Here is a 17,907-nt window from a genome sequence, read left to right as displayed (position 1 = left end):
TTCGTGCATTAGCTATTGTAGCTCTTACCTTTATATATATTTTATAGGTACAATGAGATGCGTGAAGAATGGAATGACAGCCTCACTCATTTCCATGCTTTCAGTTCTAACAGTAGGGGTTTTTGTTGTTTATAATATCTATTTTTTTGTATCTGGCAAGTAGTTACCATAATCAGAACAAAGATTGTATAATTGTTATAATTGGTTCAATAACATGCTGTGCCATTTGGTATGATAACTACAATGGTAATAAAGTTAGACTATTTTTACATAATATATCTATGAAAAAAATCAAGCTATATTATTATTACATATGCGGTAGTCTTCATTGGTAGCATTTACATTTTTCACAATGTAGACTTTACGACTACAAAGATGGCTCAAGATTGGTAATGAAATATGGGGCCTTACAATATAGGCCACTGGTTCAAATCCATCCAAATTAGTGGTGATCAAAAGTCATCTGATGACTTTCTTTGTAAAATGAAGGGGTGAGAAGTTCCATTCCCCACTGGCAGACGTGGATGTCACAAAATCCACCATCAGGATTGAGTGGGAGGATGACTGAGAATCTGTATTTGAGCAAATAATAGGTACCGCTGTTGGCATTCTTGGCAGAGAGACCAAGGAATGAATGGTCATGGAGACAGAACTACTGTCTCACTCCTGGAGGTGGACCCTCCAGGTTAAGACTAGGCACTGCTGCTTCTTGTTTTATAGATAAAAAGCAGGCTTCACTTTCCAGAAACCTTGATCTTTCATTACACTATGATTTATTGCTAGAATATTTCAAACCAACTTTCTTCTTACATAGCCTCTTTTCTTGTCTGAAAAGTGGTAACATAATTTTTCTACCAAGACGTTTTGTCTAAAATTGGATATAGGAGTGGTTTGGACACTTAAATTACAGAGGTAGATTTCAGCCCAGGGCTTCTACATGTGCATGGGCACTTTGCAGGTGCAAACACTTGCATACGTACTTTAAAAGTCTAACACCTGTACACATACAAGTTTTAAAATTTGTATTCATCATTTCCTCCAATGGGTCTTCTATGTTAGTTGTTAACTTGCATATGCAGATGTTTACAATGTCATGCGTACACATTAAGTGGCTGGATAAAAACTTCACTGAAATTTTATCCCATGATGTCATGCTTTTAACAGCACAACTTAACTGCATATCCATGTCTATAAATTGTATTATTTATTTGTATTCCAACAGTGCCTATGGGCCTCAGTGGAGATCAGGCCCTACTGTGCTAAATGCTGTGTAACTAAATAGCAAGAAGCAGTCCCCAGACAGACAGTGAGGGGGGAAAAGGAAGTATTATTCTCAGTCATGTCCTTCATTTTCCCAGTCACAAATCTATTCAGAAAAGGCTTCTATAGGATAGCACCAAAGCACATTTTAAAAGTTTTCACTGGTGAAAATTTGAAGGCTAATTAGGGATGGGTGAGCCAGGTTAATTAAATCCCAGACCTCAAATCAAACTTGAACCTCTGCTGTGGATAAACACCTTGATCCTGTGAGTTGCTGAATGCCCTCAATTAAGTCAATGTGAGTTTTGGGTGCTCACCCTTGTTTTAGGATCAGTGCCTTAATTCTACCTCCACTGTCAAATGTCTGTAAAGACTTCTAATCCTAGTTTCATCACCCACTGCTGTTTCCTCTTCCCCAAGGGTTTGGTGGGTGCTTAGTTGAGCTCAGATACACCACTTACTAACTGTCGCCTAGGGATTCCCCTCTAGGGGCCTAATCCAACTTCCATTGAAATCAATGGGAGTATTTCTACTGAATTGAATGGTAGTTGGATCAGGTCCTACTTGCAACCAAGTGTCCCAATGCATCTCAGAGTGTGTGAATTTTTCCAGCTGTGAGTTTCAGCATTGTTTACTTGTGGACAGGGTTACTTTTTCCCATTTACATTTTATTTTAAAGAGTGGGATTTGGATCTTCATTTTTAATTTTTTTTACATCTTCTAATTAATCTTTCTAAATTAATAGTAAAAATTACATTGGCTGGTGCTACAGAAACCTTGAAGAAGTTTCTTACTTTTAAAAGTGAGGTCACAGCAATAAAATATTGCTTTCCTGTGAAATTACAGCACTGAAGAGGGATATATGTTATGTGGAGTATAATTTGCTAAGTAAGTATGCACACACACCTTTGTGTTATATATATATATATATATATATATGTATATATATATATATGTTTATATAAAACATGTAGACTTTCAAATTCAAAGATATTCAGCAGCAAACAGTGGATTCTCTGGTTATATGTGATCATATCCTAGAAATGCCAGAGGAACTGCTAACATTTGCTGCTGCATTCTCCCACCCTTGCTGCAGAAAACGATACTTAACTGCTGGAGAAATCCAAGGGCCCTGATCTTATCCCAGGCTATCAGCTCATACATTTTCTTTTGTTTCTCTACATTCTTGATTTACATTCACTAATTGGAAGTTAATGTGCTCCCAGAGGCAAGTAAATCATATTTAATCTAAAAATCATACTATTTTCTTCCAAGGTGTGATTCAGAAGGCCATTGAACATGTTAAATATTCCAAATGCTATCTCTGTATCTTTTGTGTCTTTGGTAATATATTGAACCTTTTTATGTAGGTGGTTGTTGTTGAGTGTTTAAAACAGAGGTTATTGCACCATTCACTTTAATCAGAGGGAGCTTTCTGAACATGGACTAGGTTCAGTGAACATTAAAGTAACTCTTACTATATCTGTCCATCTGAACTTAAATTATTGCAAAACAAAGCACAGAAAGATTTCATCTTGATATTAATTTCCTAGTTCAGCTTTTGGGGTAACAAACAAACAAACAAACAGGTCCCAGTGCAGAAAAGACAAATCAGCCTTGGCACCTACCCTGCAAAAGAATTACTATCTGGAGTTAACTTGACATAGGATCCAGTTGCGTCAAAAATCATAGATATTTGATGTTTCAAATTCAGACATCCTTCATTTAGACCAAAATAACAGACATTTATTGTGTACCTTACAGTTGGTGACTATTTAACAGCAAGGTGCTCTCACAGCATGGTACTCTTTACTTTATGTGCACAGTAATGAAAGTTCACTATTGATTTTTCTGTAGCTGCTTGTAACTATTATAGTTGATACATCAATAGAAAAGGAAAGCACAATGTTTCATAGGAGGCAGAAAATCAGAGAATACATGACGCTGTGACAGTAAATCATGGCATAATCTCAGGAATTGATAGATGGTTACTGCTAACTTGAAACCCATGGCTTTCTCTGAAAAGACTTCCCTATAATTGCCCAATATGTTCTAGCAGACTGACTGCCTGTAATAGTGCTAAAGGACACAACACAATGTTTCATCTTCAAAGTAATGGTTTCCACAAGACCAGTTGTTTTGTTGTGGCAGAGTCCATTTTGCATCTTATTGCAGAGAGAGAGAATATGGTTTGAATATGGGTAGGACTTGAAGTTTGTAAGAGAATATTTCCAGAAAAGCGCCCAGAGGATTTAAGTCAGTTGTCATTAATTCTCAACTTGCAGAAGTCTGCAGCTCACAGTAAAGGAAATGCCTAAGAATTGGTTATTGTTGGTGTCAAAATATTTGAGCTGTTTTGTCAGAAAAGGCAACTGCACAGAAAATAGGTTTACCACAATCACTTCTGGATCCACAGTGTTCTGAAAGGGTGCCAGAAGTCATGTGAATAGTTGGTGGTGCTCTTACATGTCTGCTGCTGTGTCTGCAGAATGTTTTCAGGGCACAAAAATGTCTGAATTTGTACAGTATGCCTTGTGAAGTTTTTACCAGGAATGCTCTCAGCTGCTCTGTTCCCTTTTCACCTCATTTCCAGCTATGGTAGTTTTACTTCTGGTTTTATTAACTGTGACATCCTCATCTCACTGCTAAACTTTTAAAATGTAAACTTCCACAGTAAATAAATGGGATGTTATTGGGGGCAAAACTCCAGGTAAAATAGCCAGCTGGATGAAGCTTTATGTATTTATACGTCATCTATGGCCCTCACAGTAGCCATTTTCCCATGTTTCTGCTCTTGTAGAGTTCCCTTCTAGTTCTTTTTCTGAAGAGTTCAGGGTGTGATTTTTGCCCCCCATAGCCTCCAAAAAGCAGCAGATGATTTCATATCTGCAAGCCTGAACATCTGCCAAAAAGAAAAAAATGGGTATCCACAAAGGGAACAGACATCCTCAGAATATCACCTTCCTCCCCTGGCTCCCTGCTGAATCTGGGCAGCAGCTGCCCTTTGAGGGTGAGTCTGTCTGTGGTAATTTATTCTGCTTTGGTCCATGGGCATTTTTGGAGAGGAATTATCAGGAGGAGACCAAATCCTTGCCTTCCCTGCCCCAAAGCAATCCACCCCCAGGAAGGGTTCCTCTGCAGTTGGGGGAAGAAAGAGGGTGCTGCTGAGGTGTCACTTCCCATTTTGCCATCCTACCCCTGCTGTATCTCAACAGCAGCGAGTGGAGGGGTATACTGGGACCCACATTTCCAAATGGCACTGAAAATAACCCAAGCCTGGTGATGATGCTCAAACTATATTTTCCTTCTAAACTCTTCAATTTAATTTATAAAAGCAAGTGAAGAATATCTCCAATAAGTAAGGACAGTGAGTCATTCTTTGGAAACTGCACTGAGCATTTTTGGGGTTTCTAAAATTAGTTCACTCTGCTCACTCTCTGCTTCACCGTTGTGGTAGGCACTGCACAAACACAAATACGGACATGGGGCCTCTGTCCTGAAGAGCTCATATAAATAATTATGTATCTGAATTGTCATAGTGACAAGATGTCCCAGTCATGGACCAGGACCTTTAGGGCTAGGTGCTTTAAAGGCAGAACAGAAAGACGTCCCTACACCAAAAAAAATCACATCCAACTACTAATCCTGAAGTTTGTTTTGGGGCTTTCTTTCATTACTTGTTTCCTGTTCATTTATTTATTTCATTCTCCCTCCATCCATCACTTTTACTCTTAGCTCAATTCCATTTTTCTCTCTTTCCTTTCTGTCAATTTTCCCCTCCCCACCTTTTAATATTTTCTGACTTCTTTCCCATGATGCACCATTCCCTTGCCATCTGTCCCCCCTGGCACCCACCCCATACCATCCTTACCCTTCATCTTTTACACTTTCACCACTTTCTCCTTTGTCCTCACATGCTCTTTTTTCTCTCATCTATTTTTCTTCCTGAACTTCCTTCTCTCCTGTTGCCCTACTCTTGCCTCCATTTTCCTTTTCCCCTCAGATCCACCCATTAATCTTCCTTCCTCTTTTGCTAGGAAGGTACTCAAACCGCCCCAATTGTTCCTTCTACTCCACTCACAGTCTGTTTCTTCCTTTTCTCCCCTTTCAGGTCTTTCCCCCTTCCATCTCTCTTTTCAGGTTGCCCCCCTTCACCCTCTCCCAGGTCCTCCATTGCATGTCTCCTTTAACTCCCCCTCTCAGTCCCCACAGTTACAAGAGTGCTCTACAAAGGCGATGTCTGTGTATATATATATATAGATAGTTAAATAATGTGCCAGAAGATGGTGTTCAAGAATATGCAGCATTGCACACAGGTTTTCTAGGACCAGTAAATGTTGTCGTCAATGCAAATGGCTTTCCTTTGTTCAGCTCTTTACATGAACTCCTAACTGCTTTCTAGATTCCATTCTGGCTCTACCACGGCTAATTTCAACTATGTGCTCTTGGCTATAGGCAGGATAGGCCCAAGAATTTCTTCAGCCTGGCTGCAAAAAGTCTTTTTGATGTAGAGCCAGGATGAAGCAGGAGCCACTGCTGCTGTGCAATTGCATGGCCCTCCACATCAGACCTCTCAGCAGTGGGAAGTAGAGGTCACATCCACTCCTGCTGCACAGTGAAGAGGCAGACAAGTGCACATTTGGTAGGCCAGCAGGGAGCATGAATAAAAGCTGCCATTTGGCGCTGGAGAAAGCACTGCTCTGCTCACAGCATAGCAGGACTGCTACAGCCTTAGTCAAGCATCAATGGGACAAGAGAAGTATATTGAGGATTTTTGGCACACTGCAGGGTGTGTCCCCTCAGAGGTTGACTATCAGGTTGATGTTGGTTTTCAGGTGAATATCTCTGTTTACACTGTATTTAAACATGTTTGTCACTAACAGCTCTGATCCCAGTGTGGAACGGGCCTTTGTTGGAGTAGATTGTTCCATATTTCAGATTTAGCCCATAGGTATTTACAGCACTTCATTGTCACCTTCTACATCTCATCATAAATTAATGTTTGTAAATAAACTCTAGAGATGTTAGAAATTGGCTGGGAAAATCACTGTTAGCAGTATTAAATATATGGAACATTTTAAAATCCTAACTCCTACATTTTAGATATTATGGCCAGATCCTGGCAATCTTTACTTATGTAACTAGATGCAAATCCTTACTCCTGTGAGAAATTAATGTAAGAGCCTCTTATTTTTACCCTATGAGGGGAGGGAAAAATGATGGGGGAATTATTATCAGTTCTATATAAATTATAATCACCATTTTTACATAAAGAAATATTTAATTCTCAGCCTGGCACAATTACTTTCAGAATCTAGCCATAATATGTCCCAATCCAACAAAGTACTTAAGATCATGCTTAACTTTAAAAATGTAGGGGGGTCCTATTGAATTCAAAAGTAAGCAAATGCATATTTTTTTGCAGGATTGGGGCCTTTGACACCAGAACTGGGAAACTGGTCCAAGGAGTTTGCTGTTTCTGCTTAATAGCATTTGAAAATTGTGTATGTACTTGCATTCACTCCCACTCCCACAAAACACATGCAAACCAATACCACACAGACATTAAATGTATGTAATCTACAGTAAAGCCATATATGGCACACACATTCCAGAAGTGACCTATCAGACCCAAATGTGGGTATGTGCTGTTGATGTTTACAGTATAGCTGTTAGCAAGTGCCTTTTCAATGAGGGGAAACATCTAATACTACAGAGACTGACATTCTATAAATATATTAGATAGATAAAGTCCCTTGGTACGATTGCAGAAGATACTGATAGGCTTGTTCTGAAATCCCCACTGTCTGCACATAAAGGCAGTATAGAATACAAACATCATGAGGATACCCATGTTTCTAATTACTTACAAAATTGTATCTAACAAATATGTGACCTAATTTTCTTTTTAGCATCTGATCCTATTGTTATTTAAAAATTACATTTTTTAAAAAATGGTGAAAGAAACTGCAGGCTTCTCCTCTCCTCCCTCGCCCTTCTTTAATCCCTCTCCCTCCACTGAAGGGATAGTGATCATATCGGGAATAGTTCATGCTGGTGTAACTCCATTGAACTCAGTGGAGTTATATCAGGGTGAATCTGCACCATTCATTGTGTTTTATCAAATAAAATCAATGCAAATGAATGGTGATTATTTAATTTCTACATATTTTTTGCTTAGTGCACTTGGTAAAACACAATCAACATAACCATAAAACAGAAGGGTACTTCTGCTTCCTTTTGAAGAATTTATCATCCATGACTCTAGCATTCAGAGCTGTGGTGAATTATAAGGGATTGAAAACCAAAATGGCTGGTTTAATTCATCCTCATAATTTATTAATCCCTCACCCCTTTGCATTTTACTCCTTTAAAATAAACTACTCCTTCATACACACTGAACAGATACAGATTTAGAAACTCGTTGAAGAAAGGTAAGTAGAAAACAAACATTAGCCTTCTGTTTTTCTTCTGAGCTGATTGTACAGTGTTTGGAAACCAGCATGGAAGGCTGGACTAAAAAACTGTCATCCTGGCAAATATGTGTTGTCCAAGAAGCACAGAGTGGTCTTGCATGGTCAGCCTAGTTTATCAAAATCCTCACTCCATACATCATCATTTAGCATCTGTAACAACTTCAGGAATCAGGACTCATTTTCCATTATTTGGCTTTTGTTGCTGGTTATGATGGATGAAGAAAAAGGAAGATAGCTTGATTTCTTTCCCTATATTGAATTTAGAAGGGCCAGAGTAGCAAAGGAATATGGTTTTGATATAAGGAGGCACAGGAAAGTCATGTACATGTCACTTTGTACTGTACAATATATGGAATGTCAGTGTTCAGGTGTGAAAAGTGACCTTTGAGAGGATGAATTTCCAAAGAGTTCCACACAGTTTTAGCCCCTTGATTCCCACTGACATGAAAATGTAGAAGGTAACACCTTCAGGACAGTATGTTGCACAATTTGTAAAGCAGAAGACTTCCCCCAACCTCAGTAAAGGTTCCTTAATTGGGTGCCTATAGTTGTGACTTTTATTTTGGAGTCTGACATAAGGCAGCCCTTCCTGGAGTGCCTTCCTGTGACAGGCTGCGGCATGACCAGCACACTTCCCTCAGTTTCCCCTTTCAGAGCCCCCAGTAACTCTATGTAAGCTGTGTGAACCTACTTCACTCACAGGGGCCAGTCACCCTGTGACAGTGCCACTAGCTATTTTCAGTGATGATATTTTCATTATGATACTTTCAATTATATAGCATCTTTCATCCAAGGATCTCATTATTAATTTCAAAGGTGGGTAGATGATATTGACATTTTACAGATAAGGTGAGTGAGGCATCATTTGAGTGATTGTCCAAAGCCACACTGTGAATCTGTGACAGTCAGGAATAGAAAACAATTTTCGTGACACTCATCCCCTTGGGAAAATCCCTCATAACATGAGTTAATCTTAAATGTCTTCAAATCAAAAGCAATTAGTGTCAAAGAAATAGAAAATAAACAAAAGTCATATGTGAAATATCTTTTCCTGAGCTGGAAACTGACAGTCAGGCCAAACTGTTCAAGACAGAGAAAACAGCAGAGGGGATCATTAGACACCCAACCTCCTAAAATACTCTCCCTGTCTCCACCATCTAGTGGTCAGACAGTTAACCCTGCAGCCTGACACAATATAGGGCATGCAGCAACTACACACAAACACACAATATAAATCTGATTAAATTAAAATTGGGCCAGGCCAGTACAAACAAACTGTACTTTAAAAGATTTTAAGGCCAGAATGGACCATTATGATCATCTAGTCTGACATTAGGCACAACACAAGTCACAGAACCCCACGCAGTAATTCTTCCATCAAGCCCATATCTTCTATTTAAGCTATAACATATCTTTTAGCAACACATCCGGTCATGATTTAAAATCTTCAAGTGACAGAGAATCCACCATGTTTCTAGGTGATGGTTCAATAGTTAATTACCCTCACTGTTAAAATTTTCACCTACTTACTATGACCTGCCTAAAAAATATTTATTAGCTGTCTCACCAATGCTATTTAGAGCACTTTTAGGGCTTGATCTCAGAAATGTGAATAATCCCATTGACTTCTGCATGATTACTCACATTAGTAAATATTTGCAGGACTAAACCTTTATCTGATAACAAAAGCAACCACACTACACTAAGCAACCAACTCAATGAAGTTAAAGGTGTCTCCTTACATTGTGCAAGTCATTTTTAGTTTACATTCCCTGTTCTTTACTCCCAGCCTATCTTGTTCATTTCCAAAAGTCATCTATGCTAAATACCATCAGTTAAGTAAACAACACTATTAATATAACAAGCATCAAACAGGATAAATATATTGTCAAACTACGGTTTGGAAAAATATCTTTAAATAAATGGAGTTTTTAGCTTTTGCAGCCGGCTACCATCTTGGAATAAATGATATTCACTCCTTCCCTTGATATAAATACATATTGATTAGGTTTAAACTCTGAACTTCAAAATGAGTTATATCTGGTGATTGCTCAACTGCTTTGTTCACTAGAAAGAAACCCCCCCAACACCTATCATACTGCGTTTAATTAAGACAAGCATCAGCTTTATGTATAATTATTTGCTTCTGCCAAGTCTCTATGGTGTAAATATTGAATGGTCACATCTCCTGAATGCTAATCAATCCTTTCTGAATTCCAAATGATTACATAAATTTAAGGAAATGTTTATTGCCAGTATTATCCTCAGATGCATACATTAGTTAGATATTAGGATCAAGATATGTGCATCTATTTGACAAGTGTACAGAAAGTATTTTTTTCTAAATTAGAATATCATGTGGAAAGTTAAAAGCTGTGGCTGCATGCTAATAATACTGAGAACCCCAGGATATTCCTCCTGCTTATCTGAGTTCACTAGATACAATTTTTCTAACGCACTCGGGTAACAGTATGTGATGAATATATTACAAAGACCTCCAAGGGTTATCACAAAAAACCATCATAATATTAGACCAGTTACAAAGAGGCATATTTTACAAGCTGTCAAAGGTAAAACAATTAATCTGGAGTGACCATGATTCTCATTCTGAATAAGTTTCAATTGAACCAAAAGAACTGTCTGTTAGTTTCAATAAGAATCAAGTCTATTTAAGGCTACAATTCTGTCTTTGGATGGATGTGTGCGCTCAGCTCCTACTGAGCTCAATTAGAGGTCTGCATTAGCTTCTGGGGGTCAGAATTTGTCCCACAGTATATTTCACTTCAACCTTGTTAGCATCTGCTTTGAGATCTTTGAATGAAACACACTATATACATGCAAAGTAGGAGTAGTATTAGCTGTGAGTCTCACAACAGCCCCGTAAGGTAAAGAACTGTTACTGTTCCCATTTTACAGAAAGTGAAATAGAGGCACAGAAAGTCTTAAGTAACTTGCACACATGAACTGGAAATAGAACTTCATCTGATCTAATCCTACCTCCTATTATTTTATGTTCCCAATTTATAGCACCTTTAGTGAATTGTACCTTTAACAAACCCACTAGTAGCCCAAATCAGGAAATGCAGGTAGCTGGGTTCCGGTGTGGTACATACAGAGTGATCTCTGAAGAGGCTGCAGTAAATGTCTGTTTGTTGGGCTGTGTCTCTGTGTGTGATAACAAACTGAGGCTCATATACCCTTTGCACTGATTAGTTTCTGTCTAGCTTTCTGATCTTGTCCTCTGTTCCCTCCTCAGACCCCTTTGCCCTGCTAAAGCCACATGACTCACTGATCCCTTTGATTCCATCTCGCACTCACCAGACCGGTGCATCCCTAAGCCATGTAACTCCACCACAGACCAGTCAACGTGCCTCCTTCACATCCCTCTTTAAAACATACTGCTTCCAAATGATATCCTAGTGTTCCCTACCCAAGAAGGGCTAGCTAACCATGTGATAAAAAATAAACCATCAGCAAAAACTGTGGAAACGACAAGATACACGTGAACCACAGTACTTCAGCACTGTTTGTTGCTGCATTCTTTCTCCTAGTTTTTGGCTGTTTAGATTGTAAGCTCTTTGGAGCAAGGGACTATTGCTTGTCTATAAATCACCCAGCATACTGTGGATGCTATATAAGTAAATAATAGTAATAATAACAAAATGCTCTTCCAGCTTCAGGCTGCTACTGAGCTCTTGGAACCAACTGAAAAGTGTTGCTGCACAGATTTCTCTGCATGATTTCCAAGAAGCAAATGATGGAGCACAATACCGAGATCTGTCCTCTCCCATCTGAGCTCTAATATTATAGAGAATCCCCAGACATAAGTATGGGTTCCTTTGCTAATATCGCTTCTAGCTGGCAGCAAAGGGGCACAGTGCTAATGGACAATATAATATCCAGGGAGAATGAATCACAATTGTCTCCCCATGTGACGTTGTGGCCTGTTTGAAAACTAGGGCTTTCTTTGCTTTGTTTAAGCGCACACTGTTTGCCATACATAATGATTAAATGTTTACCATTTCTACAAGTCCCTGTTGCCTCATGTTAAGTGAGATGCAAGATCAATAGGTGCTCTGCAATTATTTGCCCATTGATAAAGCCTTCATTTCTTAAATGAAGTACATTTATCTGTGTTCTGACAGTGATGAGAGCAGTACCAGTCAGTTGCCGCCTATTCTAGCATTAAGCTACGCAGACAGACAAGTGGCTGGACATGGGTCAAATGATGTCTAACTTTCTTCCTATTGGCATTTCACTTTACAAACTGTTCTGATGGAAGCGTTGCTGAGTTATAATGATGAATGATGAAAGCTAGCAGGACAAATAGGAAGTTTTGGTAAAGGGAAAACAATGGCTGGATTTCAGTTTAAATGACTTGACTGTAAAAATACTGGACAGCAAAAAAGAAAAGATCGGTTGCATCTGAAAATGGAAGATGATAGAAAGTATCCCAATGAAAAACCTACTTGGCTGTTAAAATGTACATCCTAAATTAGTCATTTAGTTAATGGAAAATTAATCTGAACTCTTTTTCTTTTGTAGGACAGGGATCTAATTTAGAGCTAAAGTGTGAAATCCTGGCCTCATTGAAGTCAGTGGCAAAATTCCTATTGGCTTCAAGGGGTTGAGGATTTCATTCAAGGTATGTTGTCTTTATCTGTTTCTGCTTTAGGGTTGCAGAATTTTAGTACTAGTCAGTGAAGCAGCAAGGTGGCTATGCTGTTTTGCTGCTAAAATACATGCACTTTTTTATTTATGTGGAGAGGGATATTTTTGATATTGCTGGATTTGTAAATAGTTCATATGTTTGTAGCTTTCTTTATATTAGCTGCTATTAAGCAGTCTAACTAGTATTTTAATTATTTTAGATGTTTAGCTTTGTTGGGGAATTGCTCGCTTTTTCTGTATGTGCTGATTATTTTATTTAGATATTAATTTTGGAAGGTTGGGTGTTAGAGGGCTGAAAGGGCTACATTGCTTTCTAGGTCCAGAGTTCAGAGATGGAAAATCTGTGAATGGGATGTTAATACGTTAGGGAATTGATCCTGTGAGGTGAGATGCTAAACTCTATTTAAGACATGCTAAGCACTCTCAAGTTCCACTGAGTCCAAGGAGAATTGAAAGCTCTGAACACTTCAATGGATCAGGATCTGTAGGTAAAAATATTCTGGGGAATTAAGCATTTGGATATTAAAGAATGTATTTTCTGCTATTTTGACCCATCTTGATCTTCAGTTCTCTGTAAAATGAGATCAAGTGGTATCTAGTTATTTTTAAATACAGGGGTGTAGAATTCCAGACCCATAGTTTGATGCCCTGTATGGAAATGGCTTATAGAGTTTAATAGAAAATAATTTTTCTGTAGGTTTTGAACCATCATATAGAAATTAATAGAAAATTATACTCCTGCTGTAGAATTCTATTGAGTGTTTCTAAAATCCCATAGAAAGGATCCCATTCCGTGTAAATTCTATAGGTGTTGAAGGTAATTGCAACATAACTCTGTTTAATCCCCATAAAATTCCATGGGATTTTTCCATAAAAGGCTCATTGAGAGTGATCCTGCTCCCACTGAAGTCAAAGACAAAACTCCCATTGACTTTAATGGGATGAGTCCCATGAAGAGCACAGGCTAACGTGCGACTGCTACATTTTGTCAAACTCTGGACTCATTTCTCTGTGGGAAGATTAAATTGGTAACAATTTAGTTTTATTTTGGTGAGATCTGATCTAGTTGTGGCAGAGAAGAGATCTTTCTGAGAGTGCTTGTTGATTTCGCTGTCTAATTTGTTTTGGTGGAAGTTAACTTCTTATGATCACTGTGGGCCACATGCTGCTTCCTTAACGGGGATGCTGTTTCTAAATGCCTGGGCTTGCTGACTCTCTCCAAATTTGCTCTGCTCCAGCTCCTCTGCTCTCCATTCTTTGTGAGTTAGGTTATGCCTACACCCTTCGATCAAAGATGTGATTTGTAACTCACATAAACATACCTGCGCTAGCTTTAATGTAGTTAGCATGCCTAAAAATAGCAGTGAAGATCTGGTGGCAGGGATTGCAGTGTGGGCTAACAACGTAAGTATCTACCCAGGGAGACTGGGGTTGGAGAGAGGTATTCAATGACAAGAGAAGAAACTATCGGGCAGGGGTGGGAGGCAACAGGAAATAAATGCCAAAGAGGGATAGTTTAAAAAAAAAAAAGGGGGAGAAGAAGGAAAATCTGTTAAAAAGAATCTCTCTATTTTCTGCTTTCTAGCTAACTTTGGGATTGGCTGGACTTTGAGACTACAACACTAATCCTCTCATCTAAGTTTCAACATCCTTTTATTATTTCTGGAATCAATCAAAAGCATTTTTCTGCACCAGTCCTTTGGAACTCTTTACTAGTAGCTACTAACAGTCTACTTCTTGAATTTTATATCTAGACTGAACTCTTTATTTGATTTTAACCTTGCTTTAAATAGTATTGTGCATGCTCTCGGATCTTATAAGATTTCTGAGCAATATTTACTGTTATGTATTTTATTACATAATTTTATTATTAGTTTACTTGGCTAATAATTTCTGAAGTGTCTATGATATGAATTGTGTTGCACAAACAAAGGGGAAGACATAGTCCTTGCCCTCAAGGAGACTGAATGTCATGAAACACAGATAGTACAGTTCAGACAGAAAGGAGGAATGCCTTGAGGATGCAGCTTCATAGCTGTACAGTTATTAAAACAAACAAACAATATAAATTGGCTATGTGGCTTATTGACTCTGAGTTACCATTGAAAGCCTTTATGGAATAAATTTATTTTTCAGCAGCGATTTAAATGAAAATAACAATGGTAAAATACTAATCAAATCAATCAACTACTTATACCATAAACATCCTTAAAAGTTTTTTTTAAAAAAGATGTTTATGGGATTTTTTTTATTATAATAAGAAACATACTTTCAAAAGAACCCAGCTGCATTTTGGCACCAAAATAATTGGTCAGATTTTCAAAAAGATTGTTTGAAAATCCAGCCAATAGAGCCTGCTCCTGCTAAAGTAAATGGCAAAGCTTCTATTAACTTCAGTAGGAACAGGATTTGGCTCATCATGTTATTACCATTCAAACTTTACCAGTGGAATGTTAAGGAAATAAGAGTTTCTGAAAGGATGACACAACTAATATTGCTTGTTGCATCTGAGAAGCCTGCAGCTGGGGTTGACTTTCCTTAAAACAAAGATTTCTGCTTTACTGCATACTATTTCCCTCTACATTGAAAGGCTACAGTCCTTCCTTTTTCTGCCTCTAAAGAACTAGTTATATCTGCCTCATAGTTCAAATTTGATGGACTAGTCACAAAAATATTGATTCTAGGGGCACTGATTTTAAAAAATGCTAATCTGAATGATGCTTTGCAGGCAAAGCACTTAGGGCTGGATTTTTAAAAGTATTTAGGCACCTAAAGATGCAGATAGGTGTCTTTTGAAAATCTCACTAGGCAACTAGCTGCATCTTTAGGTGCCTAAATACCTTTAAAAACCTGGCCCTTAAACACATACGTGACTTTAAACCTGTGAGCAGCATCATTAATTTTAGGGGATTATTTATATGCTTAAGTGCTTTGCCAGAAAAGAGCATCTTTGTTTACTATATTAGTTGTCTCATTATTCTCCTTAAAATATCTGCCTTAGTTCTGTGGGTCAAATGAAAACTTACAAAGATGATGATGATGATTATTATTAATCTCTTTACATTTTACTCTTAGTAGGATAATATCTAGCTTCAAATATTTGGCCAAATTCAATCATGCATTAAGCAGGAGCCTTTCCATTATGTTGCACCTGACTTTGCTAAGGCTGAATTTGGCTCTTGAGTTAATCAGTTTTCAGATTCACTGGACCTCTCCAGGTACACCATTGTAACATGCTAATATATAACTCATTTGATTTCAGCAGAGTTGGCCCTAACTTACACTAGTATAAGTGAGGCGAAACAGACCCCAACTCTCTGCAAAGGGCTGGACACCATTGCAAGATGCTGTACCTTCAATTCCTTTGAAGCCAAGTTCATCACCTTGCAGAATCAGACCAATGAGCAAAAATGTATAGGCAGGAAGCAGAAAAATTCTCAACTGAATGGAAAGTACTTGAAAAGCTGATGGTAGTTATCAGACATAAAGATTGCTTATAGTAAACATGAGAGTTTTCCAAATATAATTAGTTTATTCAGCTAATTTAAAATACCACTGAAGTGAGATGAATTTCTCTAAATATTTTATCAATGAAAAGCTATAAGTCTCCTCAGACATTTCCATAACACTGTCTAATGACTACAAAATATACTGTACTAGAACTAAGGAAGCAGATGCCTTGTCTTACACCAGATTAATTCATAAGACAATACCACTCCTGCCAAGAAAGGTCTGCTTTTCCTTCTCTGAACTTAACATATAGGAGGAGACAGAGCTCCAAATATAGAATGTTAGTATGTTATGGTCAGTAGATAAATTACACCTCATCCGTTCCTGGAATTTAGACTGTACAAGCCTTGCAATCACCCAATAGCCCTGCCAATAATCTCATCTTGGGTTTTTTCCCCCCCAAAATGTATGATTATGCTATTTCACTACACATTCTATGTCATAAACTATTCTTTCTTCTTTAAGATCCTGTGACAGGGTACACTCACTCCGCACTGGACGGGGAAGGGTTAACTCCACATTGTGGACTGAGGAAGTCATGCCCACTCAACGACTGAGCATGCTCCTAATGCTCTAGCATAAAAGGGAGCAGCTCAGCTCAGTTGGGGTGGGACACTGAGGAGAAAGGACCTGTAGTGGAGGTGCCAGCCCGGGAATCACATGAATACCAGGCCATGGGACTCTGTTGACACCCTGGAGCCAGTGGACACTCATCAGAGCCCTGAGTCATAGGGAGCTATGCTCTCAGAGGGATCTGGAGACCCCAGTGATGCCCAGACAGCAGCTTCAGAAGTCAGGGCAGGAAGGAGCTCATGGGGGGGTTAGACATTACCCTGTGAGTTGTCAGTGTGTTTCGGCTGGATCCCCGCTGACCCTGTGGTGAAAGGTTCCACCACTGTCAGGGCCCTGGGCTTGGACCCAGTAGCATAGGGAGGGGCTGAGTCCCCATACCCCATCCACCACCCACTCCTAGGTGGCAGCCTACCCCACCTGGCTATTAGGCCAAATGACCCTATGGACCAAGGCCTCTATACTGACTCTGGCACTCAGTCCCTATTGACTCCAGCCACTAGGCATTACCACCCCGCAGCTAAGGGTGAACCTATTGACTCTGGCCACTAGGCCTTACCACCCCATGGCTAAGGGCAAACCCACTGACTCCGGCTGTTAGGTCACACTACCCTGGTGCTGGGACTGGCCAGGGAGATTTAAGCATGGCCCAATAACATCCCTCCTCCTCACCAAAAGGGGAATGGGATACACTCACCCCCACGACAGATCCCTATATTTAAAATGAGTTTCCTTCACAAACACTCTAGTTTTCAACAAATGCTGTGTGGCAAGTTCTAGAAGAGTCCAAGGCACTAGGAGACCACTTTGAACATTAGGATGTAGCTCTCTGATTTACGTTGCTGCCCATTCATTTCACTCTTGCCATTTATTTATGGGTGTGCTGCAATACTCTTTATTTTTAAAGCTTTATTCCTTTGCATAAGAACTTGTAACTCGAAATTAAGGAAAAATGTTCATCACTGCTGGTATTTATTTGTTTTTGTTACATTTGGCTCCTCCTGCAATTTCTACTTGGACAAAATGTCCTTTGATATAGATGGGATTTTGGCCTATGGAGGGATGGCTGGATCTGGCCCTATTTATTTATTTCAGGTTTTCTCTTTCAGCTGTCTGTCAGCAAATAATAAATTCACTTGGCAAAACTTTGTCAGCTTTATTAAGTCAGCAAAATGCAAACCTAAAACAGAAGATGGGCAGAAAAATCTGTTCTCCTGAAATCAATAAGAATCCATCTCCCTAATCTCTTTTTTATTCTTGGCAATAGTGATTTTTCTTGACTGATTCATCGGGAACACTGATTTAAATAATATGTCTTGTATAGGATCTTTTCCATTCTAAGCCCTTTCAACTAATATAAAATGATCTCCTCTTTAAAGTCTATTTCCTGGATAGATCTTTCATAAAATGCCTACCATTT

The 17,907-nt window shown here is 38.8% G+C and overlaps 1 protein-coding gene across 4 annotated transcripts in view; it reads right to left on the bottom strand.

Moving 5' to 3' along the window:
- Positions 1-17,907, bottom strand: part of NR5A2 (nuclear receptor subfamily 5 group A member 2) — a 112,714-nt gene that overhangs the window by 15,898 nt on the left and 78,909 nt on the right. The window lies entirely within an intron of this gene.

This window comes from Emydura macquarii, unplaced genomic scaffold (genome assembly GCF_026122565.2).
Source record: "Emydura macquarii macquarii isolate MOO-44397 ecotype Brisbane River unplaced genomic scaffold, CSIRO-AGI_Emac_v2 contig_480, whole genome shotgun sequence".
Classification (NCBI taxonomy): Eukaryota; Metazoa; Chordata; order Testudines; family Chelidae; genus Emydura; species Emydura macquarii.
This window is presented reverse-complemented; position numbering and strand designations above follow the sequence as displayed.